Genomic DNA, 14,296 nt, shown 5'->3' on the forward strand with positions numbered 1-14,296 from the left:
CTGCAGCGGGGGGACGGTGACGTGTCTCACACCCGGACTGGGACTGAAACCTGGCGAGACACTTGCCATGGGCTCCCTCGTGTTTGCCTAGCACAGGAGAGCAGCTGGACACCTGTCTGTGTGCATCTGGGGGAGGGGGAGTATGCTCAGGCTGGCAGGAGGTGGTTCTTAGGTGGGGGAGAGATGGAGTGCTGCAAGGCATCTCATTTCTCAGCATCATTGAGGACTCAAACCCCCACCTTGCATTAAAATGAAAATACTCTGTGAATTTTTAAAGCTGAACCCCTCTACAACTCTTCATCTCCCCGTAATTCCTCCGCCCCATTATATCAGATCTGCAATAGTCTCAACGGCTCTCATGATTTTGTTCCACGTTCTTCTAAAATAGGAAACAAAGAAACAGCACATGATATTAGAAAACTTCACAGCAGAACAGATAAGATGCAGGAGAAGAATAATGCAGTCAAATAAGCTTTCCATTATTAACAACTGTGCCCCGAGGTCTACGGGCATAGTCCCAAAACCTAAATTATCTTAAATCATGAGGTTACCAATAAAGACAGCTCGGGACAGCAGAAGGGGTCTGTGATTTCAGGGGGTTTGCAGACCACATATATATGATTAACATTTCTGTGCTACGGTTTATTACTTCATTATAATATTTTCCATCACAAATGAATAGGTAAAACACCTGGCTATTAAATATAAACCTATCCCTCAGGATGATCAGATTATCACTTGAATTTAAAATCTTTCTGAATTTTTAATAATGCATAACAAATAAGATTATTTATGCACTTTCTTGGCTTTGCTTGCAGGGCCCATGGTGACGTGCAGCCGTCTCTCCTGAAATCCAGGTCTGGGGGGAAGATGCACTCGCTGCTCAACCTCTCCCCTCCTTTGCCCAGCTGTGCCCCAGATCTCCGCGCTCTGGGGGGATGAGGGGCCGGGGGAGCCTGCGGCACGGCTCGGCTCGGCACGGCTCGGCCCGGCTCGGCTCGGCACGGTTCGGCTCGGCACGGTTCGGCTCGGCACGGTCCGGCTCGGCACGGTCCGGCTCGGCACGGCTCGGCACGGTTCGGCTCGGCACGGTGCGGCCCGGCCCGGCTCGGCACGGTTCGGCTCGGCCGTTCCGGAGCGCAGCACCGCGGAGCCCCGCGGAGCCGCCAGGCGCGGCCGTGCGCAGGCAGCAGCTGAGGAATCGCGCAGGCTGATGCAAAGTCAAGTGGAGGCCTGGCTGTGTGAAAGCCCTTCAATAGATCTGTAGTCTGGACTTGAACCCTGCCCTCTCACCCCGGGCTCCCGTATTCCTCCCCCACCCCCGCGCCCGCGAGGGGCCGCGGGTGACCCCGGCCCTGCCGCCAGCGAGGGAGGGCAGCGGCGAGGGGGGAGCAGGCTCCCCGACTTCCCCACAGGTAATTAAGGGACTGTTTTCAAGGTTGCATGGGCAAAAGACAATTGGGCCTAATGAAGCATCGATCGGCCGGCGCGGGCAGCCAGGCGCTGACACGCACTGCGCTCCTGCCCGGGAGGGAGCATCCCGCATCCCGCATCCCATATCCCACATCCCGCATCCCATATCCCGCATCCCGCATCGGCCCGAGCCACCGGCGGGGCCAGCCCGGCCCGCACCTAGCGGGACAGCCACGCTCATTTCAGAGCAAAGGGGCTTTGTGGCGGGGTTGGTTTGTTTGTTTGTTTCTCTTTGGGATGAACCTTGCTCGTCGTTCCCATTCTAACCTCGCCAATCAGCGCCGCCGGGGCTGGATGCATGAGGTCAGTTATGGAGATGCAGGAAATTACTGGGGATTGGCAGGGCTGGTTTTGTCAATTTGTAAGCAAAACCCTGCGTTATTGCCAGGTTTTCATCTTTTCATCACCGTCAGCCTGTGCTGGCACATGAGAACTAAAAGCAAAATTGTCTCAAAGGCTGCTGGAAAATTATTGATGGGGGATTAAAAATATTTTTGTGTAAAATAAAAATAGGAAGCAGGTACTTACATTAAAAAAATAAAGCCAATTAAGCCCCCTGGAAGTGCTGACACATCCAGCTCGCCGCTCGCCCTAGCCAGGCATCTGCTCCCGGCTCCGAAGCCAAGCAGCTCGGCAGCATCGCGTTCCTGGGCTCCCCAACCTGCCCTCGCCTCACCCAGCCCCTTTCTTCTGGCCCAAATGTTTGCATTTGTAGGACATCTGAATGGTAATAAAAGGGCCAGGAAATGATAGTTGTGCCAAGTAAATTGGGGTGAATGCTGGGGGAGGGGAGGCCGGATCGATTGTGAAACAACTTGCGCATTATCCGGGAAGGATTTGCTCACGGTCCTGCGCTGCTCCGCGTACGAGAGGCCCCGCACTCAACAATAGCGTGTCCCCTTAGAGCAGGAAACACAAAGGGAATTTGCTCTGATTCAATCCACACAGTGAGGCCCCTCTGGGGCTAAAGAGGGTCACTTTTACCCTGGCTAAAAATAAAGAAAAAAGATTTTTTTTTCCCCTCCAACACACACACACACACACACACACATGCACACGATCCAGCAGAGGAAAGCAGCCCACCTCCACTCAACCAGATACTTAAAAATCATGAACTGCCTCTCATTTTTTCATTTAGAATTTAGAATTTATCAGAATTTACTTAAAAAAAATTAAACAAGTAGAATGTGATCAAAGAGCAGCAAAACGGCCTCCTCCTTTTATTCCATTTCCTTGTCTAACAAGTGCTTTACCCAGGGACTGCTGCAGCACCAGCCCCTAATAACAAAGGAGGTGACACTGTGAGGGCACAGAACTGTAAACTGAATTTTGAAAGCCACGCGAGAGCCCGGATATCAAGGTTGTGCTGTATTCAGATATATTTGTTTTCTAATACTTGGCCTTTCTTGTTCTGCTTCTAATCCCAAATTCCTCCATCAAGCACAGGTCAGTAACGACGCAGCAATTGTGTGCAACACCTGCTGAAATTATACACAACAACAAGTTTTCCCTAAAATTTGCTCAAATGCAGCTCAGCAGATTCTATCTGCGTTCATTTGGCAGAACAACAAGATATTGGTGAGGACAAACTCCACATAAAGCAGCCGCGAGCCCCCTGAGTTGGTGGAGCTCAGCCCAAACAATGGCCGCTTCCCATTCACCTTTCCCCGGCTTTTCAAAAGAACATCCCAGAAACACAAAGCAGCAGCGGGAAATGGCAATTTTATGAATCCTAATCAATCAAAGGGCTTATTAACTCAATGTGAAGCCAGATTAAAATCTTTAATTATAAATCGTGCTAAAAGGAAAAACAAAATGTACTTATGGTACATTGAAAATTCCGGATATTAACATAGTTGCCATTATCTCTCGCAATATTAAATTTCCCCTCCCTGCCCTGCAACATGCTCACCTTTTTCTGTTCCTAAAGAACAGAACTGCGGAGCAAACTCATTTTTCTCCTTCCCAGCCTTATTAAAATGTATTCCTGCTGCCGCAGCCGGGGCTTTGCGGCGGCGGGGCTGCGGGGAGCCCCATCCTGGAGGGAGCGGCTGTTTGGGGTGTTTGGGGTGGGAGCCCCGATGGGTTTTGGGGCCACAGTCCGCTGTGAGGCGTGTGCGGGGCTGGCAGGGCAGGGCTGGGGAGAGGCCACGGGCGCTTTCCTGCAGGCAGCGCTGGGAAATGACCGCGGCAAATGCGACCGCGGCTGGACGGGAGGGGGAGGCCCGGCAGGGAGCAGCCGCATGTTTTATTTATTTGTTCCAAGTCACGGCCATCCATCCCATTGTGTCCCTGTCCGAGCGGTGCCGCTCGGGGGGCGCAGCCGCGGTCCCCAGCGCACGGATGGGCAGGGCAAGGGGCTCCTGTCCCCGAGTGCCAGCACTGCCAGCCCTGCCTTGTGCCCGCACGGATGGGCAGGGCAAGGGGCTCTGTCCCCGAGTGCCAGCACTGCCTTGTGCCCGCACGGATGGGCAAGGGCAAAGGGCTCCTGTCCCTGAGTGCCAGCCCTGCCAGCCCTGCCTTGTGCCTGAGCACCGTGCTCCCTCCCTGTGCTGCCTTTCCAGCACATTCCCTCGCACACCGGCCTCATGGCCGTCCTCTCCATGGCGTTGCATTTGGGATTAAGGATTTTTCCCTTCCACAAAATTAGTTTTTCAAAGGAGAGTGGTATTTCTTTTAGAAAAACATCCTATAGGACCCACTCAGATTGTAATTCTAGGCCATGTTTTACACAGAATTCCTATCTTCCTTTCTCTTGATGCACTCCTTCCCTGGGATTTATTCCTGAAACACTCCCCAAAGGAAAAGCACCTTAGCTGAACTGAGATTTTTCAAATTTGCTGTCACTTTTGGAACTATAATTGAAATCCCAAATCGTGTTTCCCTTCTGTAGAACTTCAGAAAACACAGCTGGTGAATTTGAAATACAGTTTTAGCTTGAAAAAAATGGGAACCTAATTTTGTATTTTACAAATGAGTGGTTGTCTCCAAAACGTTCACAAAAGGGGATTTCACATCTCAGGGAAGGGAATCACTGTCTGTGCCCTGTAGTTGCTGCCTGACAGTTCTGCCCCGTCCCGAATTTCCTCTGCTGCCCCAGTGCCGCGATTCCCTGTCCAGCTGTTCCCAAACCCACCCCGGCAGGGTCGTGTCCCACCACGCTCCTCGGGCAGGTAAATCATTCCTCCTGCTGCTTTCCAAATCTCTCTGCAAATCCTGCCCAGCAACACAAGTGCAAGAGTCTGAGGATGTGGGAAAGACAATTTTAAGTATAAAACCCCTCTGGGAGTGAACCTTTCTGTGCTCAGCCGGCCCTGCTGTGACCCGGAGTGCTCCCCTTGCTCACACACTTGGCACACGTGTTCCTGCATGGAGCCTTTCTGCTGTGGCCCGTGCCCAGAGCAAGGGGCTCACCATGGCTTTAGCAGGACTGACCCAGGCTGGCTGCCAGGGCTGGGGTGCCCGACACCCCCAGGCCCTGCCCTGGCACCCCAGGCTCCCAGCCTGCCCTCTCCAGCCCTGCCTTTCAGGAAATTCAGAAAAGATCCTTTGTGCCCAACTCGGGTTTCATTTCATTGCTTTTAAATTTGTTCAGCTTGACTTTTGACACTTCAGAGGCTTAAGCCTTCTTTAAGTACAACAATATAATAAATATTTGTGTTGCCAAAGGAAAAGTGGATCCGTTGTTAGTGTTAGGGAAAGCAGGATCTCTTTCTCATTCGTTTGGTATAAATAATTCACACAACTATGTGCATTTTATAAACATCATCTTTAGGAAACTGATACTATCAAACATTTTCAAGACAACACTCAGCAGCATATAAATATGCACAAAGTATTTACTACAGCGGATCTGAAACTAAACAAAAAAATTGTTAATGAAAGCAGAAAAATAACGATATTTTATGTAAATAATTATGTTAATACAAAGTGTTTTCAGACTTATTTATACAAATTAGTCATCTGAATGACAAAAAGCTTTGACAAACTACAAACACCTATCAAAAATCGTATTATTTGGCTCATTTTCCTCACAATTTCCATCTTTAGCTTGCCTTGGAAAAGCAGATTTAGAGCCTCCCCTGCTCTCTGTCAGTACAGCAGGAAAAAGCCCAGTCAAAGGCATTTTCTTTACTTAGATATTAAAAAGAAATGGTTTTGTGGGTTTTTTTCCTTCAAAATATTTTAAGAAATTATGCTCTTTTAAAAAGGAAAAAATTAAACAACAGAAATCTATTTTAATACAAAATTATTTCCCAAAAATACTAATGTGCTGTATGTTTGGTTCAATTAGGAAAAAAACCAAAACATATTTTCAGGTAACAATTTGATATGCAGAAAGCATCTTTCTCTTTTCCAACAGAAAGCACTTTAAAATCATCCAGGAAAGAAACGATATATTTAAGATGAATACGAAAAACCCTATGCACAAACTATCCAAAGCTCCACAATTGCATTTTTTGCACTTTTTGTTAGCAATCTAATTTTGGGATTTAAGTATTCCCGGCTTGTTGATGGAATGAGATTTTCTTGCATTGTTAGGCATTACAGTTTGGAATAAAACTTAGCAATGAATTCACAGGCGGCAGTTCCCCCCCAGCTGTGCTCGGCGGTGCCGCTGCCGTTCCCGAATTCCCGCGGAATTCCCGCGGAATTCCCGCAGAATTCCCGCGGAACTGCCGAGCACAGCCGCCCGCTGTGCCCGGGACGCTCGGCAGGCAGGGCTGGCCGGGGCGCAGCGGCGGCGCTGCCGCTTCCAAAGCATTCGCTGAGCATTAATGGGGCCCGGGCCGGGCAGGGCCGCTCCGGCCGCCGCATCGATCGGCGCCTCCCGCCCGGGGCCGCGCTCGGGGCAGCTCCCGCCGGAGCCCGCGGCCGGGGAGCCTCTATTGAGCCGTGATCCGAGCGGCTGCTCATTGAGGGAAACGGCTATTGGCGTCCCCATCAGCCCCAGACACCCCGCGTGCGCTTAAACAAGTCCGCTCGCTTAATGGCAGGCCCCCGGGGACACGCTCAGCCCCTCCGCTGACCATTAGACCCCTTGATGGAGTGGACAATAAACCTGACAGGACAGGCCGGACACTGCTCTCGAGCGCGTCTGCGCCGGCGGCACGGGGGGACTGGGCTGTTCTCTGCTGCTGCCCACGGGCAGACGGTGGGCCACCGGCACTGCCTGCCCTCGGTCCGTGTTCCCCTGCCTGCCCTCGGTCCCTGCTCCACTCCCTACCCTCGGTCCATCCTTCATTCCCTGCCCTCGGTCCCTGCTCCACTCCCTACCCTCGGTCCATCCTTCACTCACTGCCCTCGGTCCCTGCTCCACTCCCTGTCCTCGGTCCCTGCTCCACTCCCTGCCCTCGGTGCATCCTCCATTCCCTGCCCTCGGTCCATCCTCCATTCCCTGCCCTCGGTCCATCCTCCATTCCCTGCCCTCGGTCCATGTTCCACTGCCTGCCCTCGGTCCCTGCTCCACTCCCTGCCCTCGGTCCCTGATCCATTCCCTACCCTCGGTCCCTGCTCCATCCCCGCTCCATCCCTGCCCCGGTGCCGCTCCAGAGCCCAGCAGCAGCCCCCCGCGCTGTCCCTGTCACGGCAGGCACTGCCCGCACCGACAGCAGGTACAGGGGGACACCAGAGCCTTCCGGCCGCCACCAGTGCAAAGGCCACTGGGAAACGTCCCCTAAAAACACCACAGCCAACATGCCAGGGTGGGTTATTTCACACCATGTTCTTAGGAAAGAAAATAATCAAAAGGGGAAAATAACAAAATACACCACTTTTCCTGATCCACAGAACAATTCTTGGGAGAAGAAATCAAGTTTCAAAGTATTGATTCTGTATTCATCAGCCAAAAAAAAAAAAAAAAAAAAAAAAACAGAAAAGTCAACCTTAGCTGTTTTCTGATTAAGTATTGATAATGGCATTTATATTATTTAAAGAAATTATATCTATTTTTTGTTGTTGCTGCATATGATCTTATTAGTATTTACTTTCTTAAGTTTCTGCCAGTAAAAAGGGACCTGGGTTTGACAGCAAATTTTCTAGTATTTGGAAGCTTTTATCCCAATTTTAACACCTTATCTCTTTTTCTCTAGAGAATTAAATGATACTGCATTAAACCAGAAAATTATATAGAATTTTAAACAGTCCACACAAGTGGGGAACTGACAGGTCATTAAACAGCTCTACTGGAAAGAAACTTCCTCCTAAAAATTTAGGGGTTTACATATAATACAGGAGTACATCTATATTTACACATATATATGAGCATACATATGCAGCAATTTTAGAATAACTAAATAATTTGTCTAAAATTAATTTAAATAAAATCTACTACTTAAATACTTTATCAATAACAAACATCAAGCACAGAGATTTTCTTTTAACCTAATAGTCAACAAAAAACAACATAGCCAAAGAGTACATAAGTATAATCCAGATTATTCCGATCTGATTTGTATTTTCAGTTCAACCTTAAAAGCTTTTAACAAAAGAAACATCCTTTTTGGCATAATGCATTGTCTAAGCTGCAGAACATGCTCAGATTTCAAGACATATTTATAAAAAGCCATTGAAAAAGCCTCAACAATTTTGTGACACGTTTCTGACTAACTCAGTTAATGCTGCGTTCGGATGAATCCAACAACAAGCGAGTACTTTCCTACCCCCAGGTAACGGCTTTTGCTCAATGAGTTGGAATTTTTTTTTATATTTATGTATTTTTATATAGTTTATCATTTTTCATTGAAATTAAAATAATACATAAAAATTAAGAAGAATGCCAACTTTTATTTTTCCCTGAAGGACCTGTTACTTTAAAATATTAGGAATAGTCTGGAATTCTCTGGCAGTGCATGCTCCCGGGGCCCGAGGGCACGTGGGCTCTAGATAAGGAATAATTTAGTTCATCAGAAGGTGAAAAGAAAAAGCGGAGAAGGGGGAAAAGAAGCCGTGTTTTTGCAGAGAGCCTTCTCCCCAGTGAAGGCGAGGGCTGCTGCGGGGGCCGGCCGAGGCCGCGGGCCCCGGGCAGGGCCCGCTGTGTGAGGGGAGCGGCCCCGCGGCCTCACCCGCGGCTGCTCTTTGTGCCGGCCTCCCTCACATCTCCCCCGCCGCATTTCCATTTCAAGCAGCTGCACGGGGATCGCGGCACGGATCAATTTCCACATCGAATATTTGGGAATACAACCGATGTATATTTTATATAAATATTCTCATTTAGGAGGAACAGAGCAGGCCGTTTGAAACGAGGGACACAGAAGCTCTTCACTGACACCCCGGACACTTTCCTCTTTGGATCGCCGCAGGTTTCGTGGAAACTCCCGACTCTGCCTCATTCCCTCAGCTCACTGCTCTCCTCATGAAGCCTGTCCTGCCCTGGCAGTGGCCTGAGGGGTGTCATGGTGCCCGAAGGGTGGCTTGTGGCAGGTGCCACCTCTCGCGGGGTCCGGCCCTGTGGGTGCTGCCCCTGCAGAGCTGACCCAGCGCACAGAGCACCTGAGCCATGGAAAAGCAGCAGGAAAGGTCTGAGCCCAGTGCTGCTGCCAGCCACCCACCACTGTCATCATTTTGTGGGATGAGGAGAATGTCAGAGCAGGGCAGAGCAGGGACCGTGGCCACGCTGAGGCCTCTGGAGAAGCGAGCGGTGCTCCTGCTGCCTGTCTGGCACAGCGGGGCCCGGCTCAGAGCAGGGCTCGTTCCCGCTGGGCAGCCCCGAGTGCAGCATTTGCGCACTCCCTGAGCTCGGAGCCCACGGACACTGGCCAGGGACGGGCTGGAACACCAAAGCAGTGTTGTGCGTGCACAAAGCCCTGCCCTGCCCGGGCTCTGTCACACTGGCCACAGGGGGAGGAGCAGAAAACTCCAAACTTCACCAGACAGAACGGACCTTTGACCCCCGAACCTACACAGCAATTACATTCCAACAATCACTGAGATCTCCCCGTGACAGTCAGTGTATATACTATAGAACGGCTACAACCTTGGGAAAAGATACTGTGAAAACAGAAGGATTTAAAAAACATTTCAAGCCACTTCATTTAGAAGGAGCACAAAGGAAAAATGGTTCTAAGTACATAATAAAACCCCAAAGGCTGCATCCACACGATCTCAATTTCCATGGCCACCTGACTGTTAAGCCCATCCCTCCACAGCACAGCTCAGCCCTGAGAAACACTCTCCAGCCAGTTCTGCTCCCTGCACCTGCCCCACACACGTTACCTGTGTGGTGCACCTGGTGGGAATCTCTACCCTGTCCATGCTTCAAAGGATTCTTTTTCCCCCCTTTCCTATCTTTTCATGTGATGTCTAAAATCCTATGTGACCGCTCCATTATTTTTAATTGCATATTTCCTTAAACACCGTAAACCCGCTTGTTCCTTTCCCATTTTATCTTTTGCAAATCACCTGCATGTTCCTCTGGTCTCATTTTTGCCAGACACTTCTGTGCTAACCAGCAAGGTCAATGCAGAACCCGTATTGATTTTCCTCCCAAATATCCAGGTGTACAAATACCAATTTTACCAAGGGTTCAGAAGTTGTCCCCGAGAGCCAATGCAAACACCACCCAATACAGAGCAGAGCCCTCAGAACATGGAGTCAGAAACAGACTTGTGCAGGTTCCCTTGGAATAAAAAGGGCTGCCCTTTTTTTGGGTGAGTGGGGGCTGTGGCTGAGAGCGGGCCCTGGGCACTGGGGCACCGATTGGGAGTGCCACCGTGGCACCACCGTGCCATTTATCCCACCGGTGTGTTCAAACACAAAATGTTTTGCTTGGTTGATTGATCGTAACATTCAAACGCACCTTCCGCTATTTCAACTCAGAGAGATTCCCTGTTCTTACTTTGAAATATATCCAGTGTAAATTTTCCAAACTTATCAGCCCAAACTGGAATATTTTCCACACCACGATAAATATCTGCAATCTCCCTCCATTGCTGGGAGCCCGTGGGGCTGAGCCTGGCCTGACCCCACTTCTGCTCCCCACAGAGTTTAAACACCAGGCCTGGAGCTCACCAGAAAAATGCCCGACTTGGGCAGGAATTTAATATTGGCAACTTATTTTATTTCTTCCTGAGAACCACTGAATCCTGCAAAGGCCAAGTAAGGACCAGCTGTCCCTCTGAGACCACAATGACATAAATTCACAGGTAAAACCAGCTTTTCTTTTTTTCTTAGCTTGGTCACCACTAGCTACTGAAACATTTAAATCAGGATTACTGGGGAAAACCCAAACAACCAGAATGGATGGCAAGAAAAAGGGATCAATGTGGGACCGTGCCTCAGACACACATTTATAAGAAGCCAAGTTTGCATTGTTGTACCAGATGCAGTCCCAGGGAAAAATGTATGCAGGCAACAGGGAGTTAAGTAAATAATTTTTTTCTTTTCTTTGTCGATGTGTTTAGTTCTCTTCCTGCCAAGACTCATTTCACTCTGCTATCTAGTGAGAGACACATATGGTGCAGTGAAATTGCCATCCAAGAAAGCATGTCCCAGCCTGTTGAGACATCATCAAATAAGATTAAAGCAAAGTAAAAATAAAAAGATAGAACGATTTTTTTTTCTTTTTCTTGTACAGAGAACATCTGATGAAAGTCACCGAGGTACTTGAATGCTTCTAAAGGTTTTGCAACCATTTCTTTACTTTGCCTGGTTAAGAAAAAGGCAGAAATAACAAGCCAGTATCTCCTTTTTCTTCTTTAAGTTAGTGAAAAAATGTGTTTCATAATCAACCTGATGTATGTGAATAAAATACAATATTGCCTTCTCTGCTTCTGAGAAAACAGCACTTGAATGCACAGAAATAGCCCAGACCTTCTGCATTGATGGCCTCTCCACCAGCATCTCTTGAGTCCAGTATGCAAGAATTGGGCCAGGACAAAATAATCTGGCTACTAATCTCTCAGCTGGTCCTTGGGCATTCCCTCCAACCCAGAATATTCCATGTTCTACAGCTACAGTCCACAGAAAGCCAGAGTTACCTCCCAGCCAGCACATGCAGGTGTCACTGCCTAACAGCTGCTACATTACATTAAATTCATCTGAAACCCAAACTGCAGGATTTGAATACGTGTCAAACTGCTGCCTGGTTTCCTTACACAGGAACACTGCATGAAGGTGACTTCACAGGTTCTTTCCCTGTAAGATCCTTTCGGTTCCCACATGAAAACACAAGGACTGGGTACAGAAACCCCAGCACATCACCACCTGCTCTTGCACGTGGTACTCGCTGACAACCTGTAGGACCAGGGTGGAACTGCTGTAGCAACAAGAACCACCGAGAAGCAACTTGGCAGCTCCTTTCTACCACTCTGAATTCAGGCTCTAGAAACATTCCGCTTCCCACCAGGAAAGCATCAGCAAACACAACACATACAGTATGTTCTGTACTCTAAGTAAATAAACAGGAGTCTGCTCAGAGCCAAAAAAATTTCCCATGGGAGAGGAGGAAGCCCAAATCAAATTTCCATTGTTGATCATGAGAGAAGTTCAGGGGAGCTTCTTAACCACACAGAATAATCTGCAAAATGGGTCCAGCTTCAGAAATAAGACATATTTTGGTATTTCTCTGCCAATCTCACCAGTTAGAACTGCATTTCGAGTCTTGTTTCCAAGCTGTCACTGGACTGCAGGAAAGCAACAATGCATCAGTAGCAGAGATTATCCCTGGCCTTAATAAGCTGTTGTTGGCTTTCATAACAACTGCAGCCTAGGCCGAGTCACACCGAGCTCAAAGACAATCTTACCAATAGCCTGGAGCAAGGATTATAGAAACAAGAATCCAAGGGGGGGTGGGAGGGAGCAAAAATCCCAAGAAACAGGGGCTAATGTAAAATCGTTTACATATTAACCTTCTTCCCTTCTGACAGTGGTCAAGTTCTGATTCAAAATACAAATTATCTCCAATTACTTCAAAAGAGGCAGTCACAGAGCTGTCACTTAACCTTCACCATCTGTTTGGCTCAAAAGCAAGCTGTACAGCCTGCCACTTTGACCTCATCTTTCTCTTTCCACACTGGACAGGCACCAAAAGAAGAGAAGATGGTTTATTGTTCTCCCGAGAAAACCCGGGGGCTCGGGGAGCCGGAGGGAAGGGCAGCGCTCGGGAGGTGACTTAATTTAACTCTTCAGGGGGATTTGTTTGGGGAGGATGAGTTTGCAAACCTTCCTCGCTCCTCCTGGCAACTCTCTCCAGAGATGGGGTTTGTTGAAGAGTGGAGCCTCTCTGTGAAGAGCGGCGGCTGTGAAATAACCAAGTGGGGGAAAGGCACGCGCTGACTCACGATGGATTCTGGCTTAGGGACTTCTCTGAATCCAGTAGCCAGATGTACACAGAAAAGTAACAGCTATTTAGGATGTCAAAGGAGAAATAATCCTGGACATGAAACAGCTTTCTAGGAAAGACAGTAGGACAAAATAAGGGAAAAAAAAACCCCAAACCCAAAAACCCCAAACAAACAAACAGAACCCCAAAGAGAGAAACAAAAGATGGTGCATGCTCTGGGAAAGCACAGCTTAAAAGTCTTAAATATGTCCTCACTGTAAGATAAATCAGAGTTACCACGACTCTCAGCTGCACAGATCCAACCAAGGCTTCTCCCAGGCTGCTCATTAACCACTGCATATTCCAGCCCCTCTCCTGGCTCTGGGGGAAGGCAGGAGCAGAGCTCAAACTCACCCTGGAGCAGTGGCAGTGTGAAGGACCCAGCACAATCCCCCCGTGGGGTATCAGGAGCTCGAGGCGCAGAAGCACAACCTACAGCACAGAGGTGTTGGGAATACAACAAATCTGTCGGAGAAAAGAGATTCCAGAGGGGCTGGAGGGCACAATAATAGGGTGCAAATTTCTGAATGCCTCATGCTTTATGGGCAGCTTCTAATGCTTCTGCCGAGAAACATTACAGCATTTCCATTGGCTCTGATCTTTATTTTTAGTTTTATTACCCACTGCATAACAGGTTTCTTCGCGAGAGAAAGAAAGAAAGCAGATCCCTCTGTAAACAGGAGCAACTCCTGAACATTTCACATCACAGAGGTTCAGCACAAGGATAATTCCACACACGAACGCAGCTCTGAGAACAAACATCTCTGTTCCTGTGCAGTGCCTGACACTCCTGGCATCACTGGGCATGGAGAGGGAAGCCCCTTTCCTGTCACACCGTGTTTAACCCAAGAAACACACACCACAATGCACACGAGCTGCAAAGTTCCCACTTCCAGAGCAGATGGTAACAAGTCAATTAAAGCCGCAGCCGTCGGGCACCACTGATAGCGGCACCAAGCCCTGAGCATTCCGGTCAGTGGCAGAAACTAAAGGGCTGCAAAAGGTGCTGCAGCAACTAATGATCTCAGACAAACAGCCCTGGCTTCCGAGAATCCAAATTCCTTTGCTACCTTTTTCAAGAAGGCAGACACAATATTGAACTTGATTTGCAACTCAGAGGGGGCAGGAACCTCCCCATACCCCCGTGCTGGAACCGCCTGACACCCACCGCAGCCACACTGAAATGTTTAATTTTACTTAAAACATTCTCTCAGGCCTATGTATTATTTGAAGTATAACGTACAGAATTATCTAATGAATTCTCAAATCAAGTACTCTCATTTTGCTGCAGGCCATTTCCCGACAACAAACTAAAGGCACAGAGGCTGCTCTGTGTGCCTGACTGCTGAATTTAAACAGATGTCCAGTGGACATCAGCCTCGCTCACATTACCTCTCCCATTCACTCGCCTCTGTCTCGGCCAGTGCAAACCCCCTTAAATTAAAAACAAACAGAGACTCCAGATAGCAAAAAATACAGTGAGACTCCCCGGCAGAGCCAGGC

General features: G+C 48.7%; 1 protein-coding gene across 3 annotated transcripts in view; it reads right to left on the reverse strand.

Annotated features, from left to right (window-relative positions):
- The window catches only part of ZFHX3 (zinc finger homeobox 3), a 376,930-nt gene that overhangs the window by 253,919 nt on the left and 108,715 nt on the right, over nt 1-14,296 (reverse strand). The window lies entirely within an intron of this gene.

Source organism: Zonotrichia albicollis, chromosome 13 (genome assembly GCF_047830755.1).
Source record: "Zonotrichia albicollis isolate bZonAlb1 chromosome 13, bZonAlb1.hap1, whole genome shotgun sequence".
In the NCBI taxonomy this organism is placed as follows: Eukaryota; Metazoa; Chordata; class Aves; order Passeriformes; family Passerellidae; genus Zonotrichia; species Zonotrichia albicollis.